General features: G+C 40.7%; 1 protein-coding gene across 13 annotated transcripts in view; it reads left to right on the forward strand.

Annotated features, from left to right (window-relative positions):
• The window catches only part of RAP1A (RAP1A, member of RAS oncogene family), a 94,221-nt gene that overhangs the window by 29,739 nt on the left and 42,528 nt on the right, over positions 1–21,954 (forward strand). The gene's annotated exons all lie outside the window — the stretch shown is intronic.

The following is a 21,954-nucleotide window of genomic DNA, read 5'->3' on the forward strand; positions in this document are numbered from 1 at the left end:
TCATAAAGCAGTTGGAGCAGGCCAAACTCAACAGGATCGTTGCAGAAGCACACCAGCAAAAGCAAATATTGCTGCTGGCAATATATTTATATATATTAAGAGGGGTTCAGATTGCTTACTTCTGCCTCACTCACCTCTACAGCTTGTGCTACAGCAACTAACATGAGGTATAGGATGAGGTAGGCACCCGACTGTCTTCAGAGATAATAGAGTTGCGCCTTTGGGGTTGAGGTCAAAGCACTGGAGAATCACAGCACCTGCTGTGGCTGCAGACACTGGTAACACGTATCTGCTGCCTCCTGTGCTGCTTTTGATGCATTAACACCACTGAAGTGACCTCTTTGGGGTGCAAGCCTGGGTAGTGTGTATAGAGGTCCTGGGCTTCCTCGACAACAAGACCCCCCTCTTGGCCTAGCTGATGTGGTCCAAAGAAAGCAGAGCAATACATTTGGCACCAGCTTAGCTGCATAGGATGAGGTTGTTTATAACTACCTCTACTTAAAGGGTAGCCCTTAATAGGATTGCCAGATTGTGGTGCAGAGGGACGACCTAGACTTTTAGCAGCTGCTTTGACAGATGCAGCTGCTCATTTCCCCAGTATTCTGGGCTTAGAATCTATCCCTGCCATGCAACTTTCAAAGACACTTGAGTACTTTGATCCCAATCAGTGCTGTTGCATTCTCCTTATTGGTGATTAAATGGACACTTGCAGTTCAAAAGGGTGGTGATGGGATATCATTAGACAGATTTGCTGCCTGCCATTTTATTGTGTCAATGAGTTCTTCCACAAGACCCTGATTTATCAGTAAAAAATACTATGGAGTTTTGGGAGAAGCTTTTTGTAACAGTGGCTCATAAATGAATGTTTGCCTTGAAAATGACAGTCTGTTCGTAATGGGTGGATTAGTACTGGTGTGTAATAGGAGAATTTGTATTTCAGGAAATGGGTCATGGTAACTTCTGGATCTGGAATGCAGGGCATTTACTTGTTGAGGATTAAAGATTTGTTTAACTTTGTTTGGAACTCCAATGCAAAAATATACAGAATGAGGTGTGTTGTAATGCTTCAAGAATCTGCCTTTGTCTCTGAGGGAAAGTGAGAAAATGTCTATTTGTTGTGGGGTGTTTTTCGTAGCCCTGGCAATTTAATGGAAGTGTTATTTAATGTGCAAACAGTCACTTTAAAATGTACATCTCTTGTCAAGTCCTAAAAGGCTAGCAATTTAATTCCTTAATACTTTGACTTAATGTAATGTGTGTGTTGTAAGCAGCATGTGGGGGAGGCGTATATTATCTATTTTTGATATTAGATCCGGTAAGCTTATGCCCAGGGCTAGTTCCAGGTTTCTGGGGGCTGTTGGGCCCAGGGTATCAGTAGTCCTCTTCCCTACCCCTTCCTTCTTAAACAAGGCTGACTAGAGAAGAGTGGTTTGTTAAATTTGTTTCCTATAATGTCCAAACTGGGTAACTGTGGGTCAAGCATGCCCTACAAGTCACAGTTTGATCTGCATTGCAATCCTAGTTTCCAGGAAGCACTTGAACGATGTTTTTCTGGTTTGGATGTCATGGGACAACTCCGTAGTGTTGATTTCTTCTGATTGATCATACGTTACAAATAAAATAGTTGGTCCCGCAGCATTGATAATTGAATCTGTCACTCGTCTGTCATATACATTCTTTGAAACCAAGTACTGAAATTAAGAGCTTTGAAATTCAGAATGCTGGGAGATGCATTCAGTATAATTCTTAGAGATGGATGGAATACTGCATGCAGATTCTCCCCTTTGCTAGGCAGTATGGATGTTAGGTAGATTGTCAGAAACTTGTCCTAGGTACCAAGATGATCATTCAAGTGTAATGCACTTTTAATGTTACATTTATGCAAGAGCAAGTCTTTGAAAGTGATGTCAGAAGCAAGCCTGGTGCTCCGAACAGGAATTCACGGTTTTGATACAAGAAGAACAGCAAGTGGTGGTTTGAAGTTTCCACAATTGTTACCTGGATTTCTGGGGAACTTGTAATGAAAACATGTAGGCCTAAGAAGGTGCAAAAAGAGGGTTAAAAAAAAATAAAAATAAAAAAGTAGTAGTATATTTTATCCACCCACCCATTCCTGCTGTTTTATATACATAATTTTATTTGTATGCCACCTTTCTACAGTTCAAACCATGCTTAAGGTGGCTTACAACACGAAACAAATGCATAACTACATCATAACAAAAGTAGTCATAAACAAGAAATGAAACATTAAAAATACACAACCAAATGGAAAATTTCCACATTTATCACAAGATCTAAAATAAAGATGATAAAAAGCAAAAATACTACAACAAACCCCCTCCCCCAAATCACACACACTCAGCCCAAGACCGTTCACCTGCCTCAGCCATTGTAGCTGGAGTCAGTCAGTGCCCCTCCCAGGCCTGGCACAAATAGGCCTGCAAGCCAGGAAGCAGGTCTTCAGGGACTCAACAGCCAAGGTGACTGAATTCTTCTTTCCTTTGCAGTTTCTATCACCTATTTGTGTGCAATTAAGAGTGACAAACATACACTATGAAGCAATCAGCCAGGGGCTTTCAGTCCTTCAATTATAAATACATAGATGGGGAGTCTAGTTTGCAAAGGAATCTTTTACTAAACTATAACTGCACTCTAGATAGTGGCATAATTTCAGCTCAAAGGCCTTTACAGCCATAAAGAGAATTTCTAAGGCACTTGTTTCTGTAAATATCGAAGAGAAAAGCAGTAGTGTATCATGAAGAGGGAAAAGGCTGACTGTGCAGATAGAATCAAGAATTAGAAATAGCTCATGTGGCCACACACTTGACTTCAAGTGAGGGCTTGGATATTTGGTACGCTTCCAAAGGCTTTGTATATTTTAACCCAGAATGTACAAAGAGCTTCACAAAAGCAGAGTGCAATTTCCTTAGGGCAGGGTACTTGTCTCTCTGATAAATAAAGATGCAGTAAATAGATGTGGATTATACAGCCCTTAAGAACCAGCATAAGATGAGCCATGACAGCAGGCTATTAAGAAACATATAGAACAGGCATCCCCAAACTGCGGCCCTCCTGATGTTTTGGCCTACAACTCTCATGATCCCAAGCTAAGAGGACCAGTGATCAGGGAAGATGGGAATTGTAGTCCAAAACATCTGGAGGGCCGAAGTTTGGGGATGCCTGATTTAGAAGAAGAGAAGGCTGGCTTTGGATCTGAGGCACAGGAAGTAGGTAATAGGACGGAGTTTTGAGCATAAATGCATTTTGAAGTAGTGTGTGGGATATCTCAACTCCCTATGACAGAAGGAAGGGAAGTTAAAGAAACAGGGCAGGCAGGAGATAGGAGCTCTCCCCCTGAAATAATGTAACTGATTAAAGTTAACTACTTTATTTAATAGTATTGAATTGATTTATATCCTACCCTTGGAGGGGGAGAACTATACAAGGCAACAGAAAATGATATATTTATTACAAGCAAATTTATAACAATATATATTTTAAAAAACCTTAATTTAAAACAAAACCAATAAACCCAGGTGATAACAATCAAAGTAATAAATAAATCTGTAGCCAGATCGAGCACTAAAGCAGCACTCAGTCCAGTAAAACCAGAAATTCACAACACATATAATGTATGTCTTGTGGTACTCTTTTAGCCTGAAATTCATTGCAAAAGTCAGAAGTGTTCTGATCCATATATTGGTATAAGAGGTGTGGAATTACATCAGTTTGCTTAAAAATGTGGACCAAAAGAAATTCTGCTCCATCCCTGCATGTTACCTTCATCATTTTGGAATACAGTAGTTTTTCTAGGCACATTTCATAGCAGGAAACTCTACCTTATTAGAAGCTCAGTGGATTGAGTCCAGTATATATGAGACCTTGTATACATTTTATCATGGTGGTGTTCCAAAAGTTCTGCGTTCAGGGACTCAAGGACCCAATTGAGTCCCTTGCTGAAGATCAGCAGGTTGCAGAAGGTTCTGAGACAGGTGCTAGGTTCATGTAGGGCACTTGCCTCATCTTAAGGTCCATAAATAGCAACAGCCTAGAGGTCCCGGGCCCTAAGGAAGTCAGATTGGCCTCGACCAGAGCCAGGGCCTTTTCAAAACTGGCTCCAACCTGGTAGAACACTCTGTCTCATGAGATGAGGGCCCTGCGAGATCTGATTTCTTTCTGCAGGGCCTGTAAGAAAGAGTTGTTCTACCTGGCCTCTGGCCTGGAACCAGCTTGACCGCCTCCTCCTCTCTCCTTTTTCCTTCTGTGATGGAACTCATACAGTGGTACCTCTACTTACGAATTTAATGTGTTCCGAACGCACATTTGTAAGTCGAATCCCATAGGAATGCATTGGGAGAAAAATTCATAAGTCAAAGCAACCCTATCTAAAAATTCGTAAGTAGAAAAAATCCTATCTAAACCGCATCCAAGATGGCAGATGGAGCTCTGTTCGTAAGTAGAAAACATTCGTAAGTAGAGTTATTTGTAAGTAGAGGTACCACTGTATTTGGGGACTTTTTCTGGCCCATGTAGGACCAGTCTGGATAGTTGGCCTGATGAAGATCTGACATTTTCTTCCACAAACAGTTTTTGATTTGAGTTTCTATTGAAATGAGACTGCATTTTAATGTTGTATTTAATCTTGTTTCTAAGCTGTATTTTAATCAATTGCTTTATATCCAGTGTTAGCCACCCTGAGCCCGGTCTTGGCGGGGGAGGGCGGGGTATAAATAAAATGTATTACTATCACTACACACACACACACACCCCGAACTGAGAGTTCAACCTGCAACAGTGCCCTCCTGTAGCGGCACATTGCAAGGGACGAGAGGTCTTGGAGGATGAGCTGTGATGCAGGGAAGCTTTTATGCTGCTGCTGATCTTCTGAAGCTGCTGTCCTGTGAGAGCATGAAGACGTGTACAAAGCAGTCTTTAAATTCAGATGCTGGTGTTTGATGGTGTCCCGTTCAGTAAACTTAGATCAGGAACTTTTCAGTTATCAATAACTGAGGTTTTGTTTGAAATCTGTTGACAGCACCTTGGCAGCTGACTAATGTTAATGATTTTGCATGCTGATACACATGGACAAGATAATATCCTAGCCTAGGCAGATTATTGTTTTGTCCTATTGGAAATAGCAGTGTGGATAAAATCTGTTGCAGAAACGGAACCACAGTATGCCAAGTATTAATCACAGATCTTATTTTCTGTCTAGGAATTCTTGACAGTAGAATTGGCAGCAAGGAGCCAGCATGTGCTGGCAAATTCTTGTCTCCTGTAAAGATTTAAACGGCACATTTTCAGAATCTCTGATGGATTTTTTTTAATTAATTTTTTGTTCTATTCAACTCCCGCTACTGCAGGAAAGATGAAGCACAAAGTAGGGAATCGGGGTAAAAATGGTGGCCTGTGGAGTATATGTGTGTTTTGAATTTTAGTGAGGTTCCTCAAACTGATGCCCGTTCACATGTTTTAAACCTGAGGAAGGGCAATTCATTTGCTTTGTTTCTTTGACATAGAGGATAATTTAACTTCAGATGCTCTGGAGGTCACATGCACCAGAAGATAATGACTTTCACAATTCTCTGTGAGACGTGAGGTCGTTCAGGTGGGTGTGGAACAGGCAGGACTGGGATTTGTGCCAGACCTTATTTGGCCAGTGGGCCAGAGATTCACCACTGCTGCAATAGGGGAAAACCAGAGCGAGCTTTTGCAATTTCATGAAGTTTCATTTTGCCTGGAGTTCCAACAGAGCATTAACAATAAAACCCCCCACCACAGGACATTCCAAGAACAGTAACAGCAGAGTTCTCTTTGCACTGGATTATTTCTGTTTTATGATACACATGTATCAGCATGTTGCTACAGCATGTTTGGTGGTTTACATGTAAAGACACAACAATTTTCAAGTTTGTTGACTATTATCCTTTAAAAAAAACAATGGACAAAGCTTCACCATGCTCCACTGTTGCATTTTTGTGAACCGTGGAATTGCTCAGCAATATTTTTCCGCATGCAATTATATAGTTGAAAGTAATGCACAGCATGCTCTGCATTGTCCACTCTAAATAATTGTCCCCGAGTTGCCAATATTAAAGCTGTTTCATTAATAAGCCACCTAATTATAGCTTTTCTTAGAAACCTGCAAGCTGCAGCAACTGAAAACAAAAGTTAATGATATCTCGAGGCCAGTGTCTGACGTCCCTTGTGATCATAGTTTTTGAGGCCAGCAAGGATGGTGACTGTTGCCTTATTTGACCTCTTTGCACAGCAACACGAGCTGTGAAAATGGCCTCGGCAGTTACTGTCAAATTATTATTATTGATTAAATTTATATCCCAACCTTCCAAGGGAGCGGAGCCCAGGGTGGCAAACAAATCCACAATTTAGGAACAAACACAAAGCATAAACATAGCAAATGCATTTACTGTAAAGGAGTTGAAAGACTATTACAGTTAAGAACATTCTAAAAGCAGTTGAGGTTAAAACCACTCTTCCATCCAGTGATCCCAGGGTTGGCAGGAACAGTATCCTTCAGTCACCGAATGCCTGGATAAACAGGAATGTTCTCAGATTCCTCCTGAAAGTTAATAATGATGGAGGCGGGCACATCTCAGGGGGCATTTCCAAACTGGAGAATCTTCTGCAGTAGTTAGTTGCAGTTTGTTAGTTGTTTAACAAAAACGAAGTCTGTCATGTTGCAACTCCATCCCATCTCTAGGAGTAACTTGAGAATGAGCCTGAAGACTTTTTGCTGTCTTCAGGAGTCTTTATATGAACTAAAAGCCACCAGCATTGTGGAGTCCAGATCTGTTTTACCAGTGACTTCTGTATCATGCCACTGATGATTTCTCGGCAAACATTGGTTGTGTATTGAGATGCATATAGTTTCCTCCCTTTTTGCCAGGGTATCTACAGGAAGCTACCCAGCCAGTTCTTCCTTGGTGGGTATGCTTCTCAATACTGTACTAATATTCTGCTTCATTTTCCTGTCTGGGCCATCACAAGCTTCACTTCCCTTCCTGCGTACTGTCTCGATCTCTTTGTGCACAAGCCAGCATTATGCACACTTTGAATTCTTGACATTTCCTGACTCTGGCTCCCGACTTCAGTCTCTTGAGTCTGCTTTGGCTAGGTTACCAGTTTTTAAAATGTTAACAAGTTGAACTATACTGTATATTTCATTTCATGGATGTCATGATTACTTCAGCATGGTTTCTAAATACAACACATTTTCAAATGTTTTTGAGAGTAATGCTTGATCATATTCCTGTTTAAAAAGAGTCTAGAAAAAAAGTAAATTGCTTTCCCTTCGGTTTTTTAGTAACCTCAAACTCATATTTATGGTTGCTTTAGATAACACTTGAAGCTTAATTCACAATACATTTAAAAAATCCAAAGGCTGAACCTTATGGGAGGATCAAGAGCTTTGTGGTGTTTGTCATTTAAGTCTTGGAAAAGGGGAGCGAAAATTATATGTATGTTTGGTTCTATTTGCACAAGGATCATTTTGTAACAAATATTTTCTGTGAGCCTGCGTATTTGCTTGAAAAATTTTGATCGACAGGAGCAGCTCAGTTTTCTAACTTGATTTAAATTAGATTGCTGTCTGTTTGAGGGAGCAGCATTATTCAGTGCCCTGGCCAGCATTTCTTCCTCTGCTTGGGCTATCTCATCAAGTTAACGCTAAAACAAATTGAAAAGATTCATTCAGTAAGTAGGAGTTTTGGTATGAGGAGTTTCTTCCACCCCCACTCCACCCCACCCCCCTACTTTTGGACTCTCTGCATATGACTCAGTATCGCTGACTAAAAAACTTGCCGAAAAATGCATTAGCTAAGTGAAAAGTAAGCTGCTGAGCTTCCCACTAGTGGACTTTTTCAAAATGTTCTCTCTGATGTTACTTTTAACTTATCTCTAGGCCAGTGTGGGTTTAAAACAGGCTTACAAATAAGAGGAAGGGGAGGGGAAATATTAGTGGCTCATGGAAAGTATGTATTGAGCGTATATTATGGATATTTCCTCTCTCCTGTTACACACTTTCAGGTGGAATAGACACCCATCCTCTGCATTTGAAAACTCTGGTCACACCCACCCCATAAATTTAAAGCTGCCTTATACTACTTTAGCAGTTATTGCTTTCCCCAAAGAATCTTGGGAAACTCTAGTTTAAGGGTGCTGAGAGTTACTAGGAGAGCCCTCATAGTGCTACAATTCCCAGCACACTTAACAAGCCACAGTTCCCAGGACTCTTTGGGGGCAGCCGTGTTTGCTAAAGTGGTATAAGAGTGCTTTAAATGTATTGTGTGGATGTGACATCTGATATAACCCTAATTGGAAGTGGTTGCAGAACAGTTCCTCCATCCCCCTTTCTTATTTTATTCTCAGAAAAGCCTTTGTAGGACATTGCCAGGTTGTGCAATATAGGAACAACTTGCTTCTGTTGGTGGGTTGCATATTTCTGGGCTGCTGAAATCTCTCATACAATAACTCTTTTGAATCCCCAGCCCTGATAATTCTCTTAATTATGCAAAGTTAGCACATCAGATCAAAGACTCTTTTTCCACCTACACCACACACTTAAAGCACATGGCTTTCCCCAAAGAATCCTGGGAACTATAGTTTCTCCCCCAACAGAGCTATATTTCCTAGCACCCTTAATAGACTACAGTTCCCAGGATACTTAGGGGGAAGCCAGATGATGTAAATGTGTGGTGTGCATGTAACTTCAGAAAGAAGCCTCATCTCTCGTGCTAGTTTGCATAGGCAGAGAGGTGTGAAGCTAGGGGAGAACATTCAGACATGCAATCCTACCCACATGCATATCTCAGGTGGTGCAACCACTTATCCTGCTAAATATTTGAATTAGATACATTTTCCAATCACAGTAGCTTCCAATGCTGTGATATATCTCAGGTAGGTTTATATCCTTGGGCTTCTCAAGCATTGTACCCAAACGTTTCATAAGAGGGAAGCTATTTTGAGTTCCTGGATGACAACAGCTCTTCACAACTATATAGCTGCTTATCTTCAGCATATTATCTTCCAGCTCCCTGTTTACTTTTGGCTGAGCTTACAGCACCTCCCATGGCAAGTCTAGAGAAGGTGTTGGTCTGAAATGAGATAGAAACTATGCAGATACGAGGAGTTCTCATGTGAGAGAAATAAGAGTTTTGTGCAACAAGAGAGATTGTTTGTTTTTGTGGTCAGTGACATCTTCTCTCTGCCTCTCTGCCCCCAAATGCATATACACGTATCAGTCGAAAGAATTCTGGGCCCTCATCCCTCGAGATATTATTCTTGACCATATTAATCAAGGGATTTTGAGTGGGTTGTCCAGCTGCTGCTGTTGGCTGTAAGAAAAAGGAAGTTCAAGAGTCAAACAGATACGGCTTTTTCTTTTCTTTTGCTTTGGGATTGACTTGACAAAATTGCTTTTAAAAACCAACAACAAGCAAGACATTAACCATTTAGAGAATTGAGATGACATCACCTTTCTAGTTAGATTGACAGGTAACCTTGTTTTTTAAATTAAGATACCGAGTTCAGTATTCACATGGACTTTGTACATGCATGAGTCATTATCTATATCTTTGCAATAAAGTGAAGGTCTTGTATGACTTGGGCATTTTATTGTCAGTATGTTCCAATACATCACAAAAGGGACCTTCTTTCCATAAACGTACTTGACTTTCCATGGTCTTCTGTAGTATGTCATTTAATCATTGTTATGATGGTCCATATCTTATCAAACTAATCAGCTATGGTTGGAGTGCTGTTTTGTAGGTCCTTGCAGCTGTCAAGAAGTTGACCGTTTCCAAATCCATGCCTAAAGTTAGCAGTTTCACATAACCTGGTATTAATATTTTAGGATCAAGTGAACCTTGATCATCGTAATGTGTAGAATAGCTTACTTAAGCCACATAGGTGTGCTATGCACTTACGGTGTGCAACTATGGGCAATTCCGACATAATGTACCTGGCTCACGTTGCTCTCTGCATATAGCACAATGGCTTAATTGATATGGGATAATCTGATAAGGGTGTCTGAGAATGGAGAGTGCTGAGTTGTTGAAACCAAGCTTGATGACCTTCAAACACCTTTTAGCCCTCCGTGATCAGAAGCTTGCTTTGAGCAAGGCAGTATGCATGCACACACTGAGAGAGCTTTATTTCTGAAGACTGAGGCAAACAGTGCTCCTGATATATTCACTGTTGCCGTTTACTGTTGGGGCACACCCAGGCTTCCTTTTGCACCACGCTTTACAGATCCAGGTCCACTGAACTGGAGCAAACGGTAATTCGCCAAAAACTCAATTGCCGCTTATGCCAATTCAGTAGCAAACGTGGATTTTCCCACCGGGACAAAAAAACATGCAAAAAACGCTCAAACACAGAAGTTTAAAGCCTAGATATGTGCCTTGAAATGTGGCACCAAAAGGCTGTCTGGATCGAGCCCATTGTTAAAGGACTGCCATTCATTACCCATAATATTTTTAGATGAGATTTATATACATGATGTGGCTGATCACGTTGCCAAGATCAGGATGAGTTACCATCTTAACATAGGTGGTGTCCAGTCCCTAATTAATCTGAACTAGAAGGTTTGTTGCTGATACCAGAGGTTTAGAACCCCCTTTGCAGATTCTGTATAATTGTGAGCTACTTCATAAGTTTAACCATGTTGGAGAGTCCTTCTGTACCTTGACATACTGCATCACTACAAGCTTACATACCTACAAGCTTAGATAATGGCTCATTTTCTATGATCACAGTGGGCAACCTATAAAGCCTTTCATCAAGAAAGATGCCAGGGCGGCGCTCTACCTGTTCTTTGGTCCTGATTTTTTTTTTTTGGCAGTTCATCAAAAGTCTCTTTAGGTTTACACTTAATAGCCAGGGTTTAAGCCATAAATGATTTTAATTTACTTGTTTACTTGCTATTTTGTATCTTTCCTTGCTTTAAGACTGTTCCTTTTCTGGCTTTTTGGATGGGGAAGCATACAATTTCAAAGTAAATAGCTGTTCTTACTGAAGGCAGATGTTTTATACAGGGAGTCTTTAAATGCATTTGACTTGTTTGCAGTGGGGTGATAAAATATTACCATGCTTCTCTTTGGTGACTCATCCTAATAATCACTGTGTACTGGGTGTTGACTTTTGTGATAGTACTTGTTTTGCCTTATCATAGGTACATTTTAAAGCTAAATGTGGAAGTGACTTTCCATTCAACCTTGAGCTATTCCGGTTAATTTGTTAACCTATTATGCATAACCTTGAAGGGAGAATCAAACAATGTCTGTAGATTGATCGGTCCATAACAGCTTAAGCTACACACTTACTTGGCAATACAATGTCCATTTGTTGCTAATCTTCATCGTTCAGAGGTCAGGTTGGCACTCCAGCCCTATGTGTAGTGGGTGCCCCCTCCCCAACTCTTGCTGCATTTCAAGCTTTCAGTGTAAACAGTCTGAGAAATTAATCCACGGTGAAGTGTCTGTGTTAGGGCTGGACGATATCTGGTTTTTAACATCAGCTAAACTATGTCTGAAATAAGAATGGAGCCATGTAGAGGCATTGGCTGGCTTCACGGTTTTCTCCGCATTGTGATGTTTGCATAGGAAAGCAAGATTGTTTAGCTTGCAAAATGTCCCATGTTTCCCCTTTGAATCTCAGGAGCAGAGCATATACTTTTCAGGCCAAAAGTTCCAGGGTCAATCCTTGATATCTCTATACAGGCCTGAAAAAAGGCTCCAGAGAACCTTAAGGATGATGTAAATAAGTGCTCTTGCTCTGTGTTGTGTTTGCTGGATTGTTTTATGATATGAGTTTAGTTGCCTTGGCTGAAATAGCGGGGAGGGGGATCAATAAATGGAGCAATAGCAGAATTAGGGAAGCAAGGGTGTTAGCTTGGAAACCCTGACGACATTTTTGAATGGTATTTGGCCTTCCAGTTAAAAGATCAGAATAGCTTGATAAAATAGACTGATCTCAGCTCAGCTTTGTTTTCTCTTGATTGAGTTAGGAAGGGGTGTTCTCATTCTTTGCCTTGAAGTGAGTTCAGCATGACCTCATGCACACACAAGTTAACTGACTCTGTTGCCACTACTTTCTTGATCTTGTGCAGTTAATCTGTATCTCTGGAATATAAAGTCTTCAGAGGACCCTCCAGGCAATTAATCTCTTCACTTTCCTTGCATTGGAAATGGTCACCACCGAGTGACCAATATGTTTGTGAACTTTCCACACTTCTGTGGAATAGATCTGTGGGGTTTGTGCCGCCTCGTTTCTGATGATCTAGATGCCACAAAAGGTTTTTCCTGGGTTGCATTTCTTTCTGTTATTCATCACCTTGCAAGTCAGCAACCTTCATTGGTTGTCCTTTTTCTGTTAATCTTGCAGAGAACTTCATAGAGAAACTGTGTAGTAACACCCAGAATTTGATGAAGCAAAGTACTGTAACAGGATAAAATGAACATGGCAGCAACTCACCTGTTGGTGAAATCTGCTACTTTGTAGCTAATATTGATACATAATGCAGGCAAACCAATAGTTATACTTGGACAGGGTAAACTTTATTCTTCCTTGGCTCAGAAGGCCCCTCAACGAATCATCAGGATAATTGCCGTAAATTTATTACCACCCTTCACCAGCAGATCCCACGGTTAGTTAAAACAGTATAAAATTCAGAAATGAAAACAGATGAAACAGAATAGTCTCAGGAATAGAGTGGACCCTGTCAAAGGCCAGCATTCTCAAAAAGTTGTGTAGTAAAGAAGCTGGAAATCAGATCAAGTTTTTAAGAAAGAATGGAACTCATTTATAGTATATTTACAAAGTTATTATAAACAAATAAAGACGTTAGTGGGGTTAAAGCAAACAATGTGCAGTAAAAAAACAACAACAACATATAAGTAACATAGAGGGTAAATAACAATGTAGTATAATTTGGATATGCAGTAAATTAAAATATAAACAAGGAGCCACAGAAAAAGGGTGTGGGGAGTCAAAATAAGAGAATGATTGTCTGTGATTTAAATTTATTTTTATTTTGTATATTGTAAAAGCTTATAAATAAAATAAAAAAATAAAAATAAGAATGCCTTGTCCCATACCACCACCACCCAAACTTCTGAGCAAGGTAGAACTACCAAGAAAGCCCTCTACTGATCTTAACACTTAGAGGATCTAGGGCAGCCTTTCAGATATTTAGGACTAAGCCATTTAGGGCTTTACACACTTGCTTGAGCTCCTGAATTGGGTCTGGAAACGAGCTGGCAGCCAAATAGCCAATGCAGCTGTTTTGTACAGGGTTTATATGAGTTCCATAGGAATCTTCAGCCAATATTGTGGCTGCTGCATTTTGTGCCTGTTGAAGTTTCTGAGTTGTCTTCAAGGGCAGCCCCACATAGAGCACATTGCAACAATCTGATCTGGAAGTTACTGGAGCATGGAATACCATGGCTAAGTCATCTCTTTCCAAAAGGGGCTGTAGCTGGCAAACCAACCATAGTTGGAAATAGACACTCCTAACCACCAAGGCCACCTGGAATGTTGGAAGGCCAGAAAATGCCGTGGTCTCTTAGCTTTGCCATGTTTGCATTGTTTTTGCTAAAAATCACAAGTCACTTTGAAATGGGGGTGATTCATTGGTAATTTCCTTATAGCTATGTAATTTGCTGTTTGTAGGGGAATGAGTAGCAGATGCCTTTGGAACGAAGAGTTTCAGTAGTTGCCTTTTCTCTTCTGTTAGCTTTCCCTATGAATGGAACATGGTGTAGTCTCAGGGCCATTAATTCATCACATTTTCTGCCGTGTGTGTGTGTGTGTGTGTGTGTGTGTGTGTGTGTGTGTGTGTGAACAGCAAGTCCTGAGTTATGTTCTTGCTGAAATCTAAGTGACACTGGACAAGTTTCACTCTAGGGATAGTTGCTACTGAGGTCCCCTGTGATATGTGTGTGTGTGTGTGTGTGTGTGATTTACATATAGATGATTTTTGACTTAATTTTTAGCATATCGTTTCCTTTGGTACTAAAACGCTAAAGCACATTTTAAGGGAAAGGATATGGATGAGGCCTAGAAACAGAAGAGAGTAGAGCTACTACTGCAGGATCAAAAGCCAAAAATTAGCTTTCTCCATAAGTCTTTTTAAAATATATTACTTCATTTTTGGCATAGTTAATAGTTAAGACAAAGATCACTTTGTACAAACAACAATATTCAGTTCAGACATGATGCTAAGCTAGGGATCATGGTTTGTTACTCACGTTCAGGCTGGGGAAGAATGCAGCGAGAGCCATCTGCACATTTATAGTAAACCATTAACTATGGCTTACCATGAAGTGTGAATGCAGCCATTCTGTCACTACCCCCCCCCCACACTTTTTTGCTATTTGAGAAGTAGAAAGAAGCAGATTCATTATGCTTCATATTTTCCCCCAGGAAGCTGGAAACAACAGCCACCCAATGAAGCACTTAAATCTGCCATGTGCATGGCTTTTTGATCCCTGAACCTACTTGATCTAAACACTTGAAACACAAAATGAAATAAATGGTGCAAAATTGATTTCATTGCCAACAAAGAGTTTATGAAAATCTACCAACCTTTTCTTTTCAATTGTGCATGTTTCCCCAAACAGTAACTCTGCCAGCCACAGCTCAGCATGAGCTGCAAGAATTAATTAACAAATGAAAATCCTGGCATTTACCATTATCACTGGCAGAGCTGTTTGTCAGAGGTTGCATTCCTTGCAGACCCATCTGATCAGAAACAGCCTTTCTGTACAGGTTCTAGTTGCCTTATCTATCTATTTGTTTTTTAAATATACACTTAATTCATTTTTGCCTGGGAATCACTTGCCTTGAATTCAGTAGGACTACTTTTGAGTAGAATTAATTAGAACTGCATTGTTTCTCATCTGAGTAAGATACTGATTGTACATCTGCAAGGCAAACTAGAAAGATGGAACTTTTATGTAGCCAAATGCATACAGGTTTTAAACAGAACGGGAAATTCCTCCTCTGTAGTCTCTGTACAGTGACGCCAATGGGATCTGGGCTTCTGCACACTCAGAACTGTGACTATACTGGTAACCACTCGAATGTCACTAGTTGCAGGTAAGAAATCTGTCATTGGTAAATACCTTTCTCTAGCAGCTATCACTGGGTGAAGTTAGAATAGCCTTTTAGCTAGGTCCTGTTCCTGGCAAATTCTGAGTGAAATAATAATAATAATAATAATAATAATAATAATAATAATAATAATAATAATAATACCAAGAAGTGGCTTTTGGCCTTTACTTGTATGGCTTTAGTATTGTGACATATTGCTAACCCCTCTGTTAAGTGTGAATTTTATGAACTAACAGTATCTTGCACAGCAAATGCATTTACTCAGCATGCACATCTAGGGTGAGATTAGATATACACTTGTCCTCCATATGTGGCCCCTGTAATGTCTTTTAAGCAAAAATGATGAAGTGACACCTCTGGGCTTTTCCCCCTGCCTCCATAAATGGCACCCATTGAAATGGACCAAGGAAAGGGACATTCAGAGTGCAGTCATATATGGAGAGAGCGAGAGCGGCTGTGAGAATTTGTGGACAGAGTGCTAAACAATTTGCTTCGAGCCCCTCTCGGCCACAAATGTTCAAATGCATAAATGTCTATAAGTATTCCAAATCAAAATAATAATTCAAACGCCTAACCAAAAGTTGCTTTTGTGGAGAGAAATTGTTCGTGTAATTTCATCTGTTTGTCCATTTGGCCCATTTCCAACATCCTAAATAACCGGTTTCAGTGGTAGGAATTGTAGATCTTCCCCCCTCCCCACCCGAAAATACAAATTAAGTACTATCATGACTGCTTTTGCATTCTTTCCCAGGCATATACATATTTAGCAGCATTAGGACACCAGATCTCTAATCAATTGCTGTTTGTGAAATGTGAGCCCTGCAAGTTTGAACTTCAGAGCAACTCCAAAGCACACAACATAAAACTGTATCTTATCAATTTGCAACGTCAATAGAGGCTGGGGCTAGATGGTTTTGCTCTGTTTCATAACAGTCACGTATCTTCTGCAATGTCTAATCCCACCCCTTGTCAAGAGATAAAATACAAAACAAATGCTATTGTATTCTGTCTTCTTAAAAAAGCACTTTGCTCTTCAGAAGTAGTAAGGTGAGAACGACCTTTTATCCTCATCTGTGCACCATTGCACACATTGCAGGCCATGTTAATTGGGCTGTCATGTCTATCTCTGCACACTCTCCCCTACCTACCTAAGGTGGGAGGGACTTTCTGCCTGAAATGGGCAGTGACCTGTCTCTGTTCATTCTTATTTTTCCCCATTGTTGCATGACACCTGTGGTTCATGTTGGATATTCCTGTAGTGGTGTAGTAGGGTGGACTTCAGCACTTTGCTCTCTGCTGTGGTGGGCTTTAAATGATTTTCTACCTTCACTAGGAAAAGAAGCAAATAGAGCTAAGAATGAAATGCAAAGCATAGCTACAAGTGCCCAATAAAGTGTATATGTATAGTCCTTTATGTAAGTGGTTTGCAAACTAACCTTGTGATATATCTCTAGCTATCTCCATCATTGTGAACTTGATCTTTGAATCGTGCTAAAGCAGAACCACGGCATATTAAAGGAACAAGCAGTGCTGCACTTGGGAAACTAGGGGAGGCTTAAAGAAGTGCAACATCTGATAGAAGGGAAAACATGATGATTCTGCTCTAGAAGTGCCGATGATTGTAAAGAAAGAGAGCTGCCTGACTCCAGGGGTAAACGTACATATTAGAAGAGGCAGAGAACGGATGCATCCTCCACTTTGGGCCCAGAATAACTGAATAGCAGAGGAGGAGCCAGCAATCCATTTAGGCTTTAATCTTGCAATGATGCGTGGGAAGAGAGAATAGTTGCCGTTTCCCTCTTTAAAATACATGTGAGGGGGCCTGATTATTCTTCGCCTTGTCACTCGCATGTGTCTTAAAGGAGAAAGCTGATGCACTATACTTTTATTTTGGAATAGAATTCCCAGGGAGATGTTGCCCTGTAAGACAGTACTAACACTTACCCCACCATCTAAATTTATTTCTATTATTCTGAACTTGGGAAAATGGCCAGAAAATGATAGTGAAAGGAAAATAACACCTGCAGATCTTTTAAGCAAATGGATTGAATAACTTCACGCTGGCAGTGAAACGTTTAGAATCCAACTAAAGGATTATCTGTGAATTGGTGCCATGAAAGTCTTCACCAGCTCATGAGATGTGGTGGCAGAGTGAAATCCGGACATTTCTACCTTGATAGGAATGCCTGAAATATTTTACCAAATTAGCGCTGGCGTGAAAATATTAATTACTTAATTAAATGAAGAATACTGCTTAATGCCAATATGGCGTCAGTGATGAATTAAACATAAGAACCAATTATTACAAGACAACAAAACAATCCCATCAAAACATTAAAATATAGATGTCCATGATTAAAATATGCAGTAAAATGATCTCTTTAAACAGCCCAACAATAGTCACTTGAGTCTTGTTAATGGCTGGGGGAACCCAGCCAGATAGGCGGGGGTAGAAATAACATTATTATTATTATTATTATTATTATTATTATTATTATTATTGCATTTTATGCCAAATGCCAAGCTACGTTGACACTTAGGGCAAAACTGGACATAATGGCAGCAGGCCAGTGTTTTCAAATGTGAACCTTCCTGGTCGCACAGACAAATACAGAAATTCTGGTTTTACTCCCCAATCCTTCCTGCACCCCTGCTTACCTCCCTGCAATTCATCTCATCCCTCCCTAAATGTTTTCACCCAGCTGAGGAAGCTTCAGTATATGCGTGCATCTGAAGAAGTGTGCATGCACACGAAAGCTCATACCAAAATATAAACTTAGTTGGTCTTTAAGGTGCTACTGAAGGAATTTTTTTATTTTGCTTCAGTATATGAGTTCAGCTAAGGAGAACATTGCTTTTCAGTGTTTGGGGTGCTGGGGTGACGTGGGTGAGGGGTTGGTGAGGTTGGTTGCTAGCAAGGATGATTCTTCACTCATCAGCTACTCTCACACCTTTTGCTGTTAAAACTGGACCTCCGGGCCCACTTTTTCTATATTTCTGGGATGGTTCCATGTTTTAGACACATTGAACTGGTGCCGCAGCTTCTAGTTTGGCCTTCAAAGCACTAGGTCTGCCATCCGTTAAACCAGGTATGGAGAACCTGTGAATTTCCACATGTTGTTGGACTACAGCTCCCATCATCCCTGACCAATCTGGCAGGAGGTAGCAGGAGTTCAGTAATAACTGGAGCTCCACAGGCCCCCCAGCCCTGCATTAGGCAGTTTGGATTGTCACATGAGACTTCAGTGCACAGTAAGGCTGTGCTGTGTAAAAGAGTTTTAATTGTTAATTTGACAGCACTATGCTATGTTTTCTGAACTGCTGAGGAAAACACTGGTAGAAACTGAATTTTTTCCTTTTTGTTATCTTTTTTGCAAACTTATTTGCCCTATTGTTTTGCTGCCTAAAATCACTTTGCTAAACCCCCAAACACTGAATTTTAATATAAATGTGCTTTTCATTGCATCCAGTACTGTAAGAGAGAGGGGACACTAGGCCTTGCAACCTTCACAAGTTTCGTAGAGCTGTTTATCCATCAGCTCCTACACTTTGTAAAGAGGTTCAAAATATTTCCTAGCAATTTTTGAGAGCTACATAGAGCAGGTAAAATGTAGGCAAAATGTTTTCATATATCGTCTCTTCTACCTGACTTCCTATGGCTTTGAGCATCTGATTCACCATTTTCAAAATTTGCAGGAATCTGAGCTGCCTTTCTCGCACACTTTATAAACAACCAAAATAGCAAATCCAAGGAAAGCCTTGAAACAAATATGTCGAGATTCCTGAAATAAAAAGAGACTTTTAAATACCATTACAGTGGTACCTTGGTTTAAGAACAGCTTAGTTTATGAACAACTTGGATTAAGAACGCTGCAATCCTGGAAGTAGGTGTTTTGCTTTGTGAACTTTGCCTTGGAATAAGAACACGTTTCGCTTCCTGTTGAGTGTGTTCCATTTTTGTAAATTGAGTCCCCCGCTGCTATGGGAAAGCACACCTTGGTTTAAGAACACTTTGGTTAAAAAAAACTAAGTCTCTAAGGTGCTACTGAAAGGAATTTTTTTATTTTGTTTCGACTACGTCAGACCAACATGGCTACCTACATGTAACTAGAGCTTTGTTTTAAGAACGGACTTTCGGAACGGATTAAATTCGTAAACCAAGGTACCACTGTAGTCTGTTTTTCTACTACAAATAATTCATGGCATACAATTTCTCCCACTTTCTCCAGTATTTTCTTCTCACCACAGCCCTCTGAAATAGGTTGGGCTGAGAGATGGAGCCTGGCCCAAAGTCACCCATTGAGCTTTGTGGATGAATGAGGATTTGAATCTTGGTCTTCCAGGTTTTAGTCTGAACCACACTGGCTGTCTAGTTGACATTATTAGACCGTCAAATGGGGGTTTTTCTACTAATGACCTTGGTGTACATTATAGTTGTAATGGTTTTAGCTTAGGTTTAATGTAGTGGCAAACCTTGCTCTACCCAGGATTTATACGATCAAGGCACCGCTGTTCCCAAGCTGTTCCTTTCAGTGGGACGTGCATATTTTAGGCCACTGGCGTACAGCCTGAGTACATGGAATGATGCTTATGTGTAGCTCTTGGCCATGTCTTGTATACTTGGAATTTAATTCTATTTCAAAAATAGAAAACATACCAAAGAAGGATCCTTTTTAAGTACATTGATTTGTTGAATGTGGTGAGATAGTGTGTCTTATTGTTAAGTACCGATTCCCCTTTCTTCTATTGTATAGTCTGTGCACAAGAGTAGCCTACTGGTAATTTGGTTTCTGATTGTGTGTGTGTGTGAAGGATGGACTCCCTTAGAGTCAAACAAGCTTGATGGAATTTGTTGCAAAATGCAATACTGTTCAAAGCATAGCTGCTGCTTCTCCTTCCCCCTTCCCCAAAGGAGCTCTTCTAGACTGTATCCTTGGGTAACCGAGGAGCCCATTGGCACTGTGAAATGCAATTATTCTGCGCCTTACATTTTTGCTACAGGGGCACAGGTGGCGCTGTGGGTTAAACCACAGAGCCTAGGGCTTGCCGATCATAAGGTTGGTGGTTCAAATCCCCGTGACAAGGTGAGCTCCTGTTGTTCAGCCCCAGCTCATGTCAACCTAGCAGTTCGAAAGCACGTCAAAGTGCAAGTAGATAAATAGGTACCGCTACAGTGGGAAGGTAAACAGCGTTTCTGTGTGCTGCTCTGGTTCGCCAAAAGCGGCTTTGTCATGCTGGCCACATGACCTGGAAGCTGTACGCCGGCTCCCTCGGCCAATAATGCGAGATGAACGCCGCAACCCCAGAGTCTGTCACGACTGGACCTAATGGTCAGGGGTCCCTTTACCTTTTACATTTTTGCTAGTGACAAGCATTTGCTGCTTATCTAAGCAGAATGAATGGCACCAGGCTGTCCTACACACTGGAATTGCTAGCAAGGTGAAGTCAGCAAATTTTGAGGCAAGGCTGTTATGCTTTACCAAAAGTGACAAAGCCCTTCCTTCTTCTCACAAGTAATAGCAGAGAGGGAGACATAGAAAACAGGACCGGGGTGGGGGGGTGAGAGTCAAACCTGCCCCCATGCTTACTGTAATACTCCATATGACTGATTATCCAAACATCATCTGTTTCATCTCTTGTCACCTTCTCTTGTTCTGTGGCCATGCCATATGTGTATGGCACCCCACACACTGTTAAGTGTTTCACAGCTAACACTGAGCAGATCCCTATAGAATAGGGACATGGTCTTTGTGTCTATATATTCAGGTAACCTTTAGGGCCTGACCTGCTTTTGGAAGTGCCACATTCAACTCCAGAAATTGCCCAGAGAAGGAATTGTTGTATTTTCAATAGAACACGTTCTGGTGAGTGGTCTGTAGTCCTTCCTGTTTTGCCCAAGACAAAGCCAGCTGGCCTGTGGCTGCCTGAGACAAAAGCCCACTTGGGATGATCTCTCTCTTCCCCAACCTTGTCCCCGAAAGACTCCTTTGGGCCTGAAGCCAGGCCCTTCACAGTTCCTCTAATGGGCTGTCATCTCTCAATGGAGACATTCTGTGCTGGCTTTCAGACTGTGTGTAAAACCTACTAATTTTAGCTCATAAGCGCTTCAGTGATCTCGTGGACTAAGAAAGAATGCTAAAACACTAGTTACCTCTTTGTCTCTGCGCAGGAAAATACGATCCGTTGCTTTTAAAATGGGAGATGGTTTTAGAAGCAAGCAAATAATTAGCCAATTGTCTGGAGAGAAATCTTTCTCGCAAGACTTCACTTATAATGCACAGGCTACAATAAAGATACATTTTGGAACTGAGAGAACTGTTGAAGAAAGCAAAGGCTATACCAAGAAAAAAGAACGTGGCAATAAATGACACAGCTGTGTCCCCTTTTACTCCAAAAAGACTTAAATATTAGTGAAGCTATTTAAGTATTAGTGAAATTGTGGGACAGTACTGCATGAACCACACTGCTGTAATTCCAAGCATCACAGGGGAATTTGTATAAAAGGTACTGCTTGGGACCTTATGTCCCCTCAACAGAAATAACTTCATAGTATATCCTTTGCGTAAGCAGAGTATTCCATGTGAAGGCATGTGGCTGCTAGCTCGTACTGTAGCTTTGCTTTAATGAGAAGTTGCATTGAGCTGTTGTAGAGCCTCAGGAAGTTTTGCTTTTTTATGAGTCCTCTACAGTATTGGCTTTTTCTTTAGGTTGTGTGTGTTAATAGCTAGTTTTTCTAGGTGGGGGGGGGGAGCAAAATAGTGATTGAGTGTCATAATATTTTCTATAGCCCTTCTGGGTCCCCACAAAGCAATAGTAGATAAA

The sequence above is a fragment of the Zootoca vivipara genome, chromosome 7 (genome assembly GCF_965207765.1).
Source record: "Zootoca vivipara chromosome 7, rZooViv2.hap1.1, whole genome shotgun sequence".
Lineage (NCBI taxonomy): Eukaryota > Metazoa > Chordata > Lepidosauria > Squamata > Lacertidae > Zootoca > Zootoca vivipara.